The sequence below is a fragment of the Octopus bimaculoides genome, chromosome 15, assembly GCF_046866305.1.
Source record: "Octopus bimaculoides isolate indiv1 chromosome 15, ASM4686630v1, whole genome shotgun sequence".
NCBI classification, from domain to species: Eukaryota; Metazoa; Mollusca; class Cephalopoda; order Octopoda; family Octopodidae; genus Octopus; species Octopus bimaculoides.
In genome coordinates this window covers 34,664,076-34,680,716 of record NC_142942.1, presented here as the reverse complement: position 1 = coordinate 34,680,716, position 16,641 = coordinate 34,664,076, and the positions used below count along the sequence as shown (strand labels likewise).

The following is a 16,641-nucleotide window of genomic DNA, read 5'->3' as shown; positions in this document are numbered from 1 at the left end:
TTGTGTGGTTAGAAACTTGATTCCCAACCACATAGTACCAGGTTCAGTCCCACTGTGTGACACCTTGGGCAAATGTCTTCTACTGTAGCCTCAGGCCAACCAAAGCCTTGTGAGTGGAGTGGAGCCCATTGTGTGTGTATGTAAGTATATATATATATATATATATATATATATATATAGATATAGATATAATGTGTGTGTTTGTCCCCTACCTCCACTTGACAACCAGTTCTGGTGTGTTTACACCCCCATAACTTAGCAGTTTGGCAAAATAGACCAATAGAATAAGTACCAAGCTTTCAAAAAGAATAAATCCTGGAGTTGATTTGTTCAACTAAAACCCTTCAAGGTGGTGTCCCAGTATGGCCGCAATCAAATGACTTGTAAACGATAAGGAAAAAAAATGTTCATTATGTTGCTTGCTTTTTTTATGTTGATATGAATTAGACAAATCTTTGAGGACCAACATCTTGATTGTGACTGTGTCACTTCTTCCCAACATCATACTTTGCTCTGCTGTGGACACCAATACTTTCTCACTCAGTATTTACCTCCTGTATACAAACAAGCCATATAGTCATTAGCTGGCATCATTACTACATACATTTGTTCTCACTACTTTTTTTGTATTCTGACTTGCACATCTGACAAATCATCAATTTATTGCCAGTCTCCCTAAATTTACTTTCACTGCTCATGATGTCTTACTATGCAGCATCAGACATCTATGCTTATTGCAGTTTGCTTTTTTCAAAAATTGACAAACCTATGTCTCACAGAGGTAACAGCTCTCTGAACATTTTTCATCCTTTCATATTTTAGCTATTACACTGTCACTTCTACAGCCCCGACTAAATCTTGTCATTTGGACCATTAAAATTACATGTGAACCTCTGAACAGTTCAGACTTTTTATGGCTTTCTCTTGCTTATTTCTCCTCAACATCGATATCTCATCTTCTGCCAGAGATTCTACCAAACATTTTGTTTCTTATTATTTTCATTGAGCTTTTATCTCTTCCCTTACAGTTAGTATGGCAAATTCCCAGGTGATGCTTGGATCTTATGCTCTGTTACATTGTTTGATCTCTTTGTTGATCTTAGCTATTCTTTTAGGTTTGGAACCATTTCTACAGCTTTTTGACAGATTTTTCAATGAGATCTGGGATATCAACTTATAAAAGTCTTCAGATATCCACATTGGTGCAGCCTGTTGGTAGACATTGGTACAGCCTGTTGATTGTATCAGGGTACTTTTTTTATGACACTAAGTCACTTCTGCTTTTCTAACTCCCCCCATCAGTCTTCTCCCTCTCTCACCCTACCACACACTTCTAATTATAATTTCAGAAGGTTTGCCGTTCTCAGCAAAAACCTGAAGTTTGTTATCTTACAAACTCATCATCATCATCGTTTTACGCCCACTTTCCACGCTGGCATGGGTTGGAAGGTTTGACTGAGGACTGGTGAGCCAGAGGCTGCACCAGGCTGAATCTGATCTGGCAAAGTTTCTACAGCTGGATGCCCTTCCTAATGCCAACCACTCCGAAAGTGTAGTGGGTGCTTTTATGTGCCACCGGCATGAGGGCCAGTCAGGCGGTTGTGGCAACAACCAGCTCAAAAGGTGTTTATGTGCTACCTGCACGAGAGCAAGTCTGGCAGCACTGGCGATGACCACACTCGAGTGTTGTTTTTCATGTGCCACCAGCACATGTGCCAGTAAAGCAACGCTGGCAACGATCACGCTTGAATTGGTGCTTTTCACATGTCACCAGCACGGGAGCCAATCCATGGCCCTGGCAACGATCACTCCCAGATGCACTATTAATGTTCCACTGGCACGAGTGCCAATCAGGTGGTACTGTCATCGGCCACGTCAGTGATTTTGATTTGTTTACACTTGCCTCAATAGGTCTTTGCAAGCAAAGTTCATTGCCCAATGAATGAGGGGTACTCGTAAGTGGGTCGATTACACCCCACATTCGGATATGCTTTTAACATTCCACTGGCACGAGTGCCAATCAGGCGGTACGGTCATCGGCCATGTCAGCAATTTTGATTTCACTTGCCTCAATAGGTCTTCACAAGCAAGGTTTATTGTCCAATGAATGAGGGGTATTCATAAATGGGCTGGTTACACCCAACAGCATTGGCCATGAGCTATGGTCTCACTTGGCTTGTCAGGTCTTATCAAACACAGCATATCTCCAAAGGTCCTGGTCACGAGTTATTGTCTTAGTAAGGCCCAACGTTTGAAGGTTGTGCTTCACCACCTCGTCCCAAATTTTCCTGGGCCTACCTCTTCCACAGGTTCCCACAAATGCTAGGGTGTGACACTTTTTCACACAGCTGTCCTCATTCATTTGCAACACATGACCATATCAGCGCAGTCGTCTCTCTTGCACACCACATCTGATTAACTATACGGGTGACTAAGCTATAGCCGACACCGCCAAGTATTTTGCGCATCTCTGCGGTAATTCCTGATGGGCCAAGGGCTTTCCCTGTCATCATACCCTTAATTGCTTTATCTATCAAGGCACCATCAATTTGGATAGCTGGTCCCTCTTCATGTCAAGATTCTATGAAATGTTCTTTTGTACAAATAAAATTTTCTTTTTTTTCAAGTTATGGATACACCCGCTGACTCTATCTTTTTTTTTGTATTGCATTTTCCTTACAAACGGTTAACAGTGAGATTGTTGACTGATATATCTGCTGATTCAGTCTATTATTTTGACTGGATAATTTTATATAAAGTGCCTAAAAGTTTCAGTCCACTTCTTAACCTGCTCTTGACACAAGCTTATTCTAATTTCCTGTTATTTTATTGACTATATCTGGTTCTACTTTGAAAGGCTTTTCATCTCTTTAAATACTTGTAGGCTACTGAACAATATTACATGTATGTGTAAAATGTATACATACACATTTATAAACATGCATAAATGTGTATGTGTAGATATATGATTAAATGTGTATGTGCCTATATATATGTGTGTGTAATCGGTATGTATTTTCATTCTTTCACTTGTTTCAGTCATTTGAAGGGTTTTTTTAATTAAGCAAATTGACCCCAGAACTTACTTTTTAAGCCTAGTATTTATTCTATTGATTCCTTTTGCTGAACCTCTAAGTTACTGATGTAAACACACCAACACCGGTTGTCAAGCAGTGATGGGGAGACAAACACACAGCGTGGCTGTGTTGTAAGAAGCTTGCTTCCTAACTACACAGTTCCGGGTTCAGTCCTAGTGCATGATATCTTGTGCAAGTGTCTTCTACTGTAGCCTTGGGCCAACCAAAGCCTTGAGTAGATTTGGTAGACAGAAACTGAAAGAAGCCTCTCGTGTATGTGTGTGTGTATATATATATATATATATATATATATATATATATATATATTTGTGTGTCTGTTTGTCCCCCCACCAGCAGTTCGGCAAAAGTGACCAATACAATAAGCACTAGGCTTACAAAGGAAAAGTCCTTGGGTCAATTTTGTTCAACTAAAGGCAGTGTTCCAGTATGACCGTAGTCATATGAAGGGATATATATATATATATATATATATATATACATACACGCACACACACACGACGGACTTTCAGTTTCCGTCTACCTAATCCACTCACAAGGCTTTGGTCGACCTGAGGCTATATGGTACCAGACACTTTCCCAAGGACCATGTAGTTAGGAAGCAAGCTTCTTATCACACAGCCATACCTGCGCCTATGTATGTATATGTTAAAGTTCATCTCAAGCCTATTGGCTCATTAAGGCTGAGTTTATCTTGGTTTTCAGGGCATTGAATGACTGAGTCCCCACTGGACTTGGATGCCAAACACAGTTAACTCCCAGCTGTTGGCGGTACTCATTCTCAACTGAGTGAAGCAATATAAAATGAAGCGTCTTACTCAAGTACACAACACACGGCTTTGTGGTTGAGTTATTAGACTCAGGATTGTAAAGTCATGTGTTCAATTCCTGGACTAGGCAGCGCATTATGTTCTTTAGTTATGTGTTTCTGTATATATATATGTACTTTTGCGTTTACTTGTATATATATATGTGTGTTAAATTTTCTCCAGTTGCCTGTTGGCTACTCATCATTGCTGTTACTCTTTAAAAAGAAGTCAGCAAAATATCCACAATTGAAGATGCTCATGAAATTCATGTGCATGAATGCACGAGTGCGTTTTTGTGCGTGTATATGTACATAGGTGTATTTCTTGTCTGACATATCAGATGGCGTCTAAGGGAGATAATTGCTTTTGAATATTCTGACTTTTCTATTCAATATAAACTGTTTATATGTTAACTATTAAATGATACTGCTTCTTTTTCTCTCTCCCACTCCTTTTTTTATATACACATTGTTATATTACATACATAGGAAATGTACATGACATATCCCGCTTTTATGTTAACTTCTCATGTTCTAAATAATCTTCTTAGAATAAGCCATGTTAAAATCTCATTTTTAATCTGTTGCTGCTAATTCTTATTTGTCTCTCAGTGATTATCTCATTTGATCATGCTAGATGACCAAAAGCTTAATTTTTTTTTAATTCTCACATTAGTTTGTGTATATTATTGTTTACACATAAATAGCTGTATTTTTTTCCTACTGTATGATGAATTTTTGTATTTTGAGTGAAAACTGCTATAATGGAGGACATTTTATTAGTAAAAGTTACTGTTCTGTCTGTATATAAAAGAAAATATGTATTTCTAGACACAATATTGTAACACAATTTATAAATTTTATTTTTAACCTACATAATGTTACAGTCATTTAAAATATATTTTTTCAAATAAACCTAATTTATTAATCTGTATGAAATGATATGTAATCAAATTTCGTTGACTCAATATATAAGATACTTTTTAACTTCAAAGGTTATGGAAGACAAAGTTAACCCAATTAATATTTTAAGTTGGACTTGAGAAACTAAATACTATAGAGCAATTAGTCCAGCTTAGCCATTTCTAACACTTTACTGTTTTCTACTACTATTACTACTACTACTACTAATAATAATAATAATAATAAATGATGGATTCTCCTGTCGAAGATGATGTATGAGTGTTCAGCTTAAGCCGAACAACCTGCACAAATGATTTGTTTCTAGTGATCAAATGTATGTGCTGTGCATGAGCTCTCTCCCTCCATCAAATCAACATAACTTAAACAGGTGCACAATGTACAACACATTGGATGTCAAAATGATCACAGAGCTACATGAGATGAGGTGTTTTGCTCAAGAACATAATGCACCATCCAATCTAGGAATTGAAGCCACTAAGTCATGCATCCTCATGATAATAATAACAATAATAATCCTTAGGCTTGAAATATTTTTATTTAGGGGAGTGGACTAGTTGATTACAATCTCAGTGCTCAACTGGTACTTATTTCACTGACCCTGAAAGGATGAAATGCAAAGTTGGTCTTGGTAGAATTTGAGCTCAGAATGTAGAGATAGATGAAGTGCATCTAAGCATTTTGTCGGACATGCTGATAATTCTGCCAGCTTGTCGCCTTAATCTTTCTACTATAGGCACAAGACCTGAAATTTTGGAAGAGGGGGTAGCCAATTACATCGACCCTAGTGCTCAACTCGTACTTATTTGATCAACCTTGAAAAGATGAAAAGCAAGGGTGACCTCAGTGGAATTTGAACTCAGAACTTAAAGATGAGCAAAATATTGTCAAGCATTTTCCCCAGCATGCTGACAATTTTCCCAATTCACCACCTTAATGATAATAATGATAATAATTATGAGGAGGAAGAGGATGGGTTTGTTTTTTTTTTGTTGACTCAGGACCACTGGTAGATCATGTGACTATTTTTAGAACATAACATTAGCTTTGCATGACCTAAATGGCAAAAAGTACTTAAGTTTTTTACAAAAGCATACTTATTTTAATATGTCGTAAAACTAGCATGGAAAATAATAGAAGTTAAGGGATTAAAAGAAAATGTGTGTGTGTGTGCAGTTGTGGCTATGTGATCATAAAGTTCACTTTGTAACCATGTGATTTCAGTTTCAACCCGACTACCTAGTGTCTTCTATACCCTTAGACTGACTGGCATGTGAGTGAAATTTGTTGTTGCAGGCATGGCTATGTGATCGTGAAGTTCACTTTGCCACTATGTGGTTTCAGGTTCAACCTCAGTGCCTAGTGTTCTTTTACTGTAGCTTTGGACTCATTGGCTTGTGAGTGGGATTCATTGACAAAAACTGAAATAAATCCCATTAAAAGTGCTTGAATTGTTTAAATTCCCTTGCAAACAAAACTCCTATAATTTCAATGACTTGATTGATTTCGCTGTGAGGACCAGTGGAAAGAAAAATGCCTTACCCGAAAATCATTTCAGTTCGGTAACAGGAGAGAATCCAGCTGCAGAGAAACATGCCAGAATGGAAAACATAGAAACAGCGATGACTGACACACACACACACACACACACACACACACACACACACACACACACACATGCATGCACACACACATATAGAGTGTAAATAGCTGAAGCATTTCTCAAAATACTCTTTATACAAAATAAATGAATTACTAAAGCCATACAATACAGATTTGTATCATCATCATCATTGTGTAACATCTGGCTTCCATGTAGGCAGGAGTCACCCAGGTAGAAAACTACACCAGGCTACTGTATCTGTTTTGGCAGATTTTTTAGAGCTGGATGCCCTTCCTAAACCCAACCACTCCACAGAGTGGACTGAGTGCTTTTTATGTGGCACCAGTACAGGCAGGGTCAGTTTTAACCTGGTTTTTACAGCTGAATGCCCTTCCAAATACAAACCACTTTATAATGTGGACTGGATGCTTTTTACATGGTACCAGCAGGGTCACCAAGTAACTTGCAAGACAAGGAAGAATTTTGAGTTTTCCACAAATTGTCTACATAGCTTTTATACTCTACCAGTGCCATATGTGTAAGAAAATTCTGTAGAATTTATTTCTTCAAAAGTTTGCCAAACTAAAAATGGCAAAGATTAAAATGTGACAGTATTAACAGAAAGAGCAAAGTCTGGGGACTATATATATAATGTCCTGCAATTTCACAATGCGACATAAATACAATGATTTACATCAAAATATCAGTTGTTTAGATAATTTATTACTAAACATGAGTAAATTGTTTGTTACAAGACCATATGGTATGGCTTCATTAATTAATATACACATACACATATAGTCTCGGGTTCCATCCCACTGCATGGTATCTTGGGAAGTGTCTTCTACTATAGCTTCTGGTTGAGAAATGCTTTGTAAATGACAGTTGATTAATGGAAACTGAAAATTCTGTCGGTGGGTGGGGGTGGGGTGTCTCTTCAAATAATATCCCTTTAAACTAGCACTCCCCAAACATTTTTGCACCACAGATTGTCTCATACAAGAGAATTTTTCCATACACTGAGGGAACACATGCATAACAAAATACAGGTGCTTAATATATAATTTAACTATTACATATATATGTATAAAGCAAAAACACCTTGCAATCTGACAGTCAATAAAATAGAAATGAAATTTTAAAATTTATTCTTTCTGTACAGGCTAGTACTAAATGATCTATGGCTTGGTGGTTGGGGGGCTCATGCTTTAAGCCAGTACTCTACCATGCATGCATGAATGTTTGTTTCTGCATATCATCACTGTAACTTCAAACAAAAGCAAAAATGTATGTTTATGTCTTCCATTAAACAATTATATCTCATCACTCGGCTGTTTCCTGTGAATGCCAATGGAATCAAATTACCTTATTTGAAAAACAAAGGTTAGAATATTGCATCAGTAAGTCTTGTCCAAACCATGCCAGCATAAGAAAAGCAGATGTGAATACAATGGTGATATATTGCTGAACTCATCATTTTTTTTAATATCCATTTTCCATACTGGTATGGATTGGCTGATTTGACTGGATCTGGCAAGGCCAAAGGTCACACTAAGCTCCATTGTCTATTCTGGCATGGTGTCTATGGCTGGATGTCCTTCCTAATGCCAGCCACTTCACAGAGTGTACTGGATGCTTTTCATGTGGCACCACCAACACCGCTATCAATTCTGCTGTGGTGTATGGATCTTGAGTACAGCAGTGCACCAGATATCTCTGTCCTTAATCATCCCTTTCATAAGGCTCATTGTCTTGAGATCAGTCATCCCATATCTTCCTGGGTCTCCCTTTTCCACAAGTTCCATCCACTTTAAGTGATCAGCACTTCTGTATGCAACTCTCTACATCCAGACTGTGTGTGTGTGTACATATACATGTGTGTGTATGTGCACATGTGTATAAAGTCCTGTTCAACTATGTTCAATTACACTTGGATGTGAGAATACCTTCTCTTGCAGAGCTTGTCTTGGGAGAGAATTTTCCTCTTGGATGTGTGAATTCTAGCTTGACCGAGGTTTTTGCACATTGGCATACATATTGTGTTCTGTTTCAATAAGAACAATCCCATTCTTACCAGGCTGTGTATGAACGATTTGGTTTTCATTGCTGACAGTGAAACAGCACAGAAACACACGTGTCTTTGTCTGTGAAAGACATCATTTGATCCTATCTTGCATTCTGATGCATATTTAGGACAATTTTCTCCTGGAACTAGCTCTGCAATGGGAGGTCTTCTCATGTCTAAGTGCAGTTGATGTAAAGTACAACTTCATATGAATATATTTCATTCAATGCTGCTTTGTGCAGTGTTATAGTGTGTGTGTATAATGATATATCTTTGACTTGTTTCAGTCATTTAACTGCAGCCATACTGGGGCACCACCTTGAAGAATTATTGTCAAACAAATTAACCCCAGTTCTTATTTTTTTAAGCTTTCCATGGCTATATTTTGTACAGGGTCTCGGCTCTATTTGATTGAATCTATATTATTGACCAAACTAAAACACTCCTAACCACATTTTCTTATTGTTTTACTTAACCAGTGCATAGTGTTGTATTCTATGCTTTCACATGTTATACTGACTAGTTTCAGTTATTGATATAATTTATTCAATGTCTCTTATTATTTTTGGGGGAGTGGGAAGAGAAATCTCCCTCTTCAAATAATATCCCTTGAAACCACCACACTACCGCAGTGCAGAATTGATTTTGTAATAATTTGGAATGTTATGTGAACTCTTATCAACAGTAAGCAATACTCCTGTAGCTGCTACTTAGTTTTGATATCGGAGTAGTAGTGGTAGTAGCTTCTATGATTTCAATAACAAATAATAAAGACAGGTGAGATTGAGAAAATCTCTTCAGGTGAATAATCTTGTTTGGTTGCAGGGCATGATAGCATTGAGATATGACTTGAAGATTGGTCAAGAAAGTTATTAATATCACAAGAATAAAGTTATCTCCTCTTTTTTTTTAAAATTTAAATTTTTATATTTCCTCCTTCTATTCACTGATTTGGAGTTGTTTATCTCTATTCTGATGAGATGCAATAAGAAAGATATAATTAATATTAATGCAGAAATATTGATTTATTAATAAATCCCCACAAAAAAGAAAAATTAGAGTTTCTGCTTAGAAAAAATATTTACCTATCTAGAATGTATCATAAGTTGGAAAATAGGGTGTAGCACTATATAGTTGAAGTGAGTCATGCAAATTGTAGCACAATTTTTAAGAATATAGGACAGTTGTTATTGCCTATTTTGACTGCTGGTTATAGAAACCATATTTTATGATAGATTCTGACAAATATTGAAGAAAAAATGTTGTACATAAATTCCAGAAACTTGTATGAGTAAAATAATTTTGTTTTTTGGAACAGTGGATCTCAAACCACATATAACTATAAATATCATCTAAATATTGGTTGAAAAGCCCTTTTGGATAAAAAAAAAAGTTGAAGGCTATCTGTAGGACTCAAACACATATCTATAGAGACAAGTGTTTTACCATTGGACTAAAGCAATCTTTCAAACTTTGATTCATTTTAGAGAACTGGCAATTTATGTAGATAAGTTATGAAATATAGTGGACCAGGGATAAGGGTCTTTCTTATTAGAATAAAGAAGACATAGTGAGAGTTGACACAAAATTCCATTTACATTTAAAGATGGGTACCACATCACTTTAACCCCCCCCCCCCCCCCCCCCACACACACACACAGCTCCAGGCCTATTTTTATTCCTTTCTGCTCCTTAGAAAGGTATAAGAAGCCAACTGCAAATAGGTTTCCTACAATATTGAACTTGGATTATCAATAATTTATTCTAATTATCTTACCTGTTCATTAATCCCCAGGTATTGTTTGTTTAAAACACTATAGAGAGTATAAATTAAATTAGCTAATTGTTCTAAACAACTCAAAGATACTATGTATTTTAAGGGGTAAAAAAAAGTTGATGCATCTCCTTAGCATTTAAACCAACCATATCCAATCCAAATATTCTATCTTATGTTCAGGCTGAGCAGATCCTGCCTCTCACACCTACCCTACTGTGTCATTCTAATGATAAACAATCATGCTATCAAAATCCTGAAGCTACAAGATAATGCATGATTGATTCAAAACTTTTGTCAGAGTAATCTGAATACTAAAGGGATAAATAAAAATCGGTCTGCTATAGTTGTAGTATTTAGAAGTACATTGTATTTTAGTTCTATCAGTTAAGTATGATAGAACAATCTTCATATTAAGTCTACAGGAAAGTTTCAAGTTAGGACTGGTTACACACAAATAAGGGGAAAAGCCAAGGGATTTAAAAATGAATTAAAGAAGTTTTATTTTCAGATCTGTTGTAATTTAGTTATGTTCTTATTCATTTACTTATGTAATGTTGTAATTATGAATCTAGAGAACCTTTCTGACATGCATAGAAAGTTCTATTGGATAGAATACTGAACAACAGAATATAAATGGAATTTGTAGCTTGCTCAAAAAATGTAATATAAAGATCAAATAATTTGTTATTTCTGCTACTAAAGTATGTGTGTATGTGTGCTTCTTCATCTAACTTCCTACTAGGTTGGTATGATGGTATGAGTCGGACAGTTTGACAGGAGCTGGCAAGCCAGAGGACTGCACCAAATTCTGCTGTCTGCTTTGGCAAATTTTCAACAACTGGATGCCCTTCCAAACACCATTCACATTTCAGAGTGTCCAGGGTGTTTTATGTAGCACCAGCACCAGTGGGGCCACCAATTAACTTGCAACACAAAGATCCTTCAATTGAGAGCAGGTGTTAGTATTAAGGGAGGTAGTTTAGTGCCTGGTGATGAGAGGTTAAACTATGATAGAGGGACAGAATCAAATGCCTTGCTGTAGAGGAGATACACAGCTACCTTAGTTAGAAGAGAGAAAGAAAGAGAATATTTATATACATGTATATTTGGAAAACAGTTTTTTTTCTTTTAAACATATATTAAAAACACAACTATGTTCTAAATTGATCTTTTTTACTAACATTTTCTTATGCATGAGTATCAAACCCTTATATATCATTTGCAGTGATTTTACATTTAGTACAACAGTTTCCAGAACATTTCCAGGTTATCCCAGCCTCATCTTCAGGATGTGGGTTGGTTTTAACTTTTATGCTGCCTTGTTTATAGTGGCAGCCACCATATATTTATACAGATTTTCCAACCAAATTTGACCATTAGAATATTAGTGTTCTTTGTCATTGGATTTGCAATGTAAGTTCTGTGTGTGTGTTGTGTTTTTAATAATGTGTGTGTATGCGTTTTTATATATATATATATATATATATATATATATATATATATATATATGCTTTCATTGTGCTACAGTGTTTGCTTTGACCTGGTTTCTACTGCCAGATGCCCTTCCTAATGCTAACCATTTTACAGCATCTAATGGGTGCTTCTTTTTGAGCCACTGGCACTAGTGAGGTTGCTATGCAGCTTACAAGACTACAAACCCCTAGAGGGCAGCTTTTATGCTAGGTGAAGAGTAAATAGGGGCCAGAGCAGAACCAGTTTCATGTTGTTGAGGAACTATATGACTACTCATTATTTTAAATGAGAGGATGGGAGTGACTGGTTGGTGGTAGAAATGATAGAAATAGTGTGATGAAGTGTCAGGGTAAACCTTCAAGCTATATGGTGGGTAGAAATGAGTGGAGCATAGGGATCATGAGTGTAGGTGGGTGGTAGTTGCAAGAGAGTATTGGGGGGGGGGAGATGGGTAAAGGAAGGGAGATGATTGTCAGTGATTCAAGAAGGGAAAATGAATAGTAAAAGGTGACTGAAAGTGCAAATCAGTGGAATAGTAATATGATACAGTAGACAGGAAAAGAACAAGATAACTTGTTTGGTAAGTTGCAGGAATGAGTGAGTGATAGGCAAGCATGAGGAGCTTGAGATATGTATGGCTGTGGATGGGGAAACAATTTGGTGGCTCAGTGGAGGTGGGGGTTGATCAGTATTAATGGATAAAGGAGCAAGCAAAATGGTGCAGTAAGAAAAGTGGCATCAAGCAAGAGCTGCAGTTAGGGGGTTGATAGATGATGAAGGTGTTTTGAGGAGAAAAGATATTGTGCATGCATATATCTTTTCAAGAACAGCATATTACCAGTTATCCTGGTTGTTTATCTCCTTCATGAAGTTCAAGGTCTTGAGATCAGCCTTCACCACTTTATCCCATGTCTTCCCAAGTCTCCTGTATTCACAAGCTCTATGTTGAGTGATCAGCACTTTTTATATATTACAATTGTTTAATAAAAGGAAATTCAAGGATATGCGATTGTATATATTTTAAATGATATATTGACTGGATAGTTATGGCTGGGGCATTTTTGTGTTATCTATTAAAGCAGGTTACAGAAACAAAATTTTAAGAAGTATATATTCTTATAGCAGCATATATAAAGAAACCAAAGTAAATTTTGTCTCTTTGCTGCTTTGGTTTTATAGTTTACTTGTGAGTCATTTCAGTGTGTTAATAAAATAGGAGACAATCTCAGTAGATAAGATCTCTAATGCATGCATATGAAATATAATGAACATTTAATATATAATAATCACTCTCATAGAATACTGTAACATTGATTTTAAACATTTTGCTGCACATCAATTCGCTTGGATAGTAAATATAACTGACTGTTGGTTACGTCTTCCTATACAGTCATACGCTCTCAGCTGCAAAATTAGGTAACATCTAGTTCTCATGTATAATGCACACCTATAACTTTCAGGATAAAAAAATCTGGTGGAAAATTGCATATTATACATGAAAACACTGTATCGTTGTTTTAACCTCCACTTTTCCATGCTTGCATGGGTCAGATGAAATTGCTGAGGCAGATTTTTTATAGCGGGATGCTGTTACCAATTTTCATCTGTTTCCAAGCAAAGTAATATTTCTCTCAGTTCTTTGAACATGAATAGCTTGATGGTTGGATAAATTTTTATAGAAGATTGCAAACAGATGACATCAAACAGTGATATTTGTTTACTTGTATGTGTTTATTGTTTATAATGTTTGTATGCATGTTTGTGTTTTCTCATGTGTCTGTATACACTTAGATACCATGTCTTGCTTTTGTTGATCCTATCCAGCTTTTATATTGATCATTCTACTTTAAAATTTTCCATCTACTCTACTTTTAATTTGTGACATTTTTATTTCAGATATAATAATCATTATCATTGATTTAACAATTTGTTTTGTCGCCTGTACATGACGTTGCATTTCAGTCTAGCAGGCTAAACGAAAAAGCTGTTTTTCTTGATTGACAAGACCTCTTTCACCAACACAATCTCCAAACACCCCTTACTGCCACATTTTATTTTTCTGAACTTGCTTGCTATGTTAGTCCTAACTACACCCCTCGTTTACCCCCCCACCCACCTTTTTTTTTTTTTTCATTACTCTGTTTCACTGCCCAGTCTTTGTATTAAAAATGCTTAGCTCAGTCTTTCATGCACACCTCTAACTGCCATGTTTTCTTTAAACCTATTACTGCTCCAGGTAAACTGCATCAACTAATTCAATTCACCCAGTTAATCCCAATCTTCCCATATTCAAATGGGTATTAATGACCATGGAACACTAATTCTTTTCCTACTGACTTATGACTAAAACTCTAATTCTAACACTAATTAGGTAAGTTAGTTCATCATCATTTAACATCCATTTCCCTTGCTGCCATGGGTTGGGTGGTTTGACAAGAGCTAGCCAGCTGAGGAACTGCCTGGGCTCTGTGTCATTTTTGGCATGGTTTCTGTGGTTGGATGCCCTTACTAATACCAACCATGTTACGGAGTGTACTGTGTGCTTTTACACAGCATTGGCATGGACACTTTTACATGACACTGTCACGAGTGCTTTTTATTAGGATCACTTAGGTGAAGAGGGATGACAACCATGATTATACTTAGCTTGATGTGTCTTCTCAAGTACAGTAAATTGCCTAAAATTTCAACCCCTTGTCAGTCATCCCCTCTGAGGTCCAATATCTGAAGATCTTTTCCCATTAGACCAATTATATTTATCTCACAGTTAGTTGCAGTAATTTAGATAGCATTTGACTATGCTCTGAGAAAAATTAAATAATTGCTAGACGATAATGTTTGTCAGTAATTAAATAGACCAGGGGATTATTTTGAGGGTAAACAAAATTGTGAGAAAATTTAAGATAGAAGTTAACCCAAGTTCAACTCAGTTTTGAATTTTAGTTATCCATTTTGTATGCTGGCATGCAGGACATTATGGCCTGTATCAGTTCTCATTCAAAGTTATTGCTTGGTGAGCTGGAGGACTATGTCTTGCTTGTGCATTTTACAATTTATATTAGTAGTTCCCAAAGTGAGTGGTATTGCTCCACTGGGGAGGGGGAGTTCCAAGGGGATGTTGAAGAAAATTGGGGCCATAATGGGGTAGTGATTCATGTAAAAGCAACAAAATAATGGGTTCATTAGGTTAAGTTTTATTTGTGAAATACAGTTTCTTCAAATGTGCTTCAAAAAGAGGTCTATGTTTTTGATGGTTAGTTGAGGTGGGGGTGCGAGGAATGTGGCCTGAGTGTCAAGGGGGAGGAGGCAGCCCGAAAATGTTTGAGAACCACTGATTTATATGGCTGAATGCCCTTAACACTAACATCTTTACAGAGTCTACTGGTGCATTTATGCTTGTCACCAACACGACTGAGGTTGCCTCATACCCCAAGTCTGAAGAGTTCTCTCTAATCTATGATGTCTCTATTCATTCAAGTCAGAATCACCAAGTGAGTGAAAAGAGGAGACAGGACAGAAGGCCAACCATGAGTGAGTGAAAGGAAGGAAAGAATGATAAAAGAAACAGTGATCAAGCTGAAATGGTAACAGAGGACAGAATAATGGGAGAGTGACAATGCTGGAAGAACCATGCAAAAATAGTTTCCATCAGATTTCATCTTCAGAGGATCAATATATTTTGATACACAATGATACAGGTTGATTTAATGGCTATCTAAGTTCTGTAGGATAAAAATTAAAGCATATCAGTCACTTGTCTCCTAGAGAGTTGTCCTTATCCAAAACATTCCTGATATCTTGGGTCTAGGAATTTTAACTTACCTTGTCCTTAAAAGAAAAGTTGTTTACCTGTTAGAACTATTAACCTTTGGAGCAGTTATGTATGTTTATTGTTATTTTATACACAAATATTACCAGTTAACTGGAAGGTAATAGATATCAGCAGGAGGGATAGAATGTTCATATACTTGCATTCAGGACAAACACAAAAATGATATACTGTTGTGATATGATCATATTCAGTAATTTCATTATCCCACATAGGCTAGCTCACCTCGCATAACATTCACTATCTGTTTTATTGGGAAAGCATTCCTGAGTGCAGTTAATCAGATTATTTTAAAAATAATCACATACTTAGTTTAGGACATTCCATTAAACAGTTGGTTCATACATGCATAACTAGGTGATGCTATCTTGTCAGAAAAATTCCAAAGGCTTTTGTGTATGTGTGTGTGTTAAATACTTCAGATGAAATAGTAAATAGACTCAAGGCAATCCATTAATATAAGTCAAACAAAACTAGTCTACTTAAGTGTACTTATTCACATTCCTGGTCAGAGATTTTCAATATTCCATTCACTATACCTGTACTTCATCTCCAATACCTCCAGCTTTATAGAATACTATACAGGAGAAATTTGGATTATTTGGAGTGAAAAAGTTATGATATGCCAAAAGTATTGGACGTATTGCAACCTCCTTTTAATATTATCTTATTTGTATAGTATTTGTATAGTATTCCTAAAATGAACACTGTGTTCATTTTAGGAACCAATACTATAGAGATGATCTACCTATTTTATGCTTTGTGTTGTTACCAACTGGCCGGCCCTTTGCCAAGAGTAAATGACTTTATAAATAGAATATTGACTGATCTCCTGTAATGTTTTGAGTAGGTATAATAAAGCTTGTTTTCAAGGAATGTTTGTGTATCTTAAGGTTACAATTATGCAAATGTACCTGTCTGAGAATACCATCATAAAAAAAATAACCTGCTATACCAATGAGGAAGGTATAAAAACCTCATGGTATAAACTCCAAATGAATAAATACCAACACTTTTAACAAACTGATTCAACTCAAAATCAACAAATCACCCTTTCCATTTATATTCAC

At 36.3% G+C, this 16,641-nt stretch overlaps 1 protein-coding gene across 4 annotated transcripts in view; it reads left to right on the top strand.

The window, feature by feature from the left end:
* LOC106872962 (dnaJ homolog subfamily C member 5) overlaps positions 1-16,641 on the top strand; it is a 107,209-nt gene that overhangs the window by 15,357 nt on the left and 75,211 nt on the right. The window lies entirely within an intron of this gene.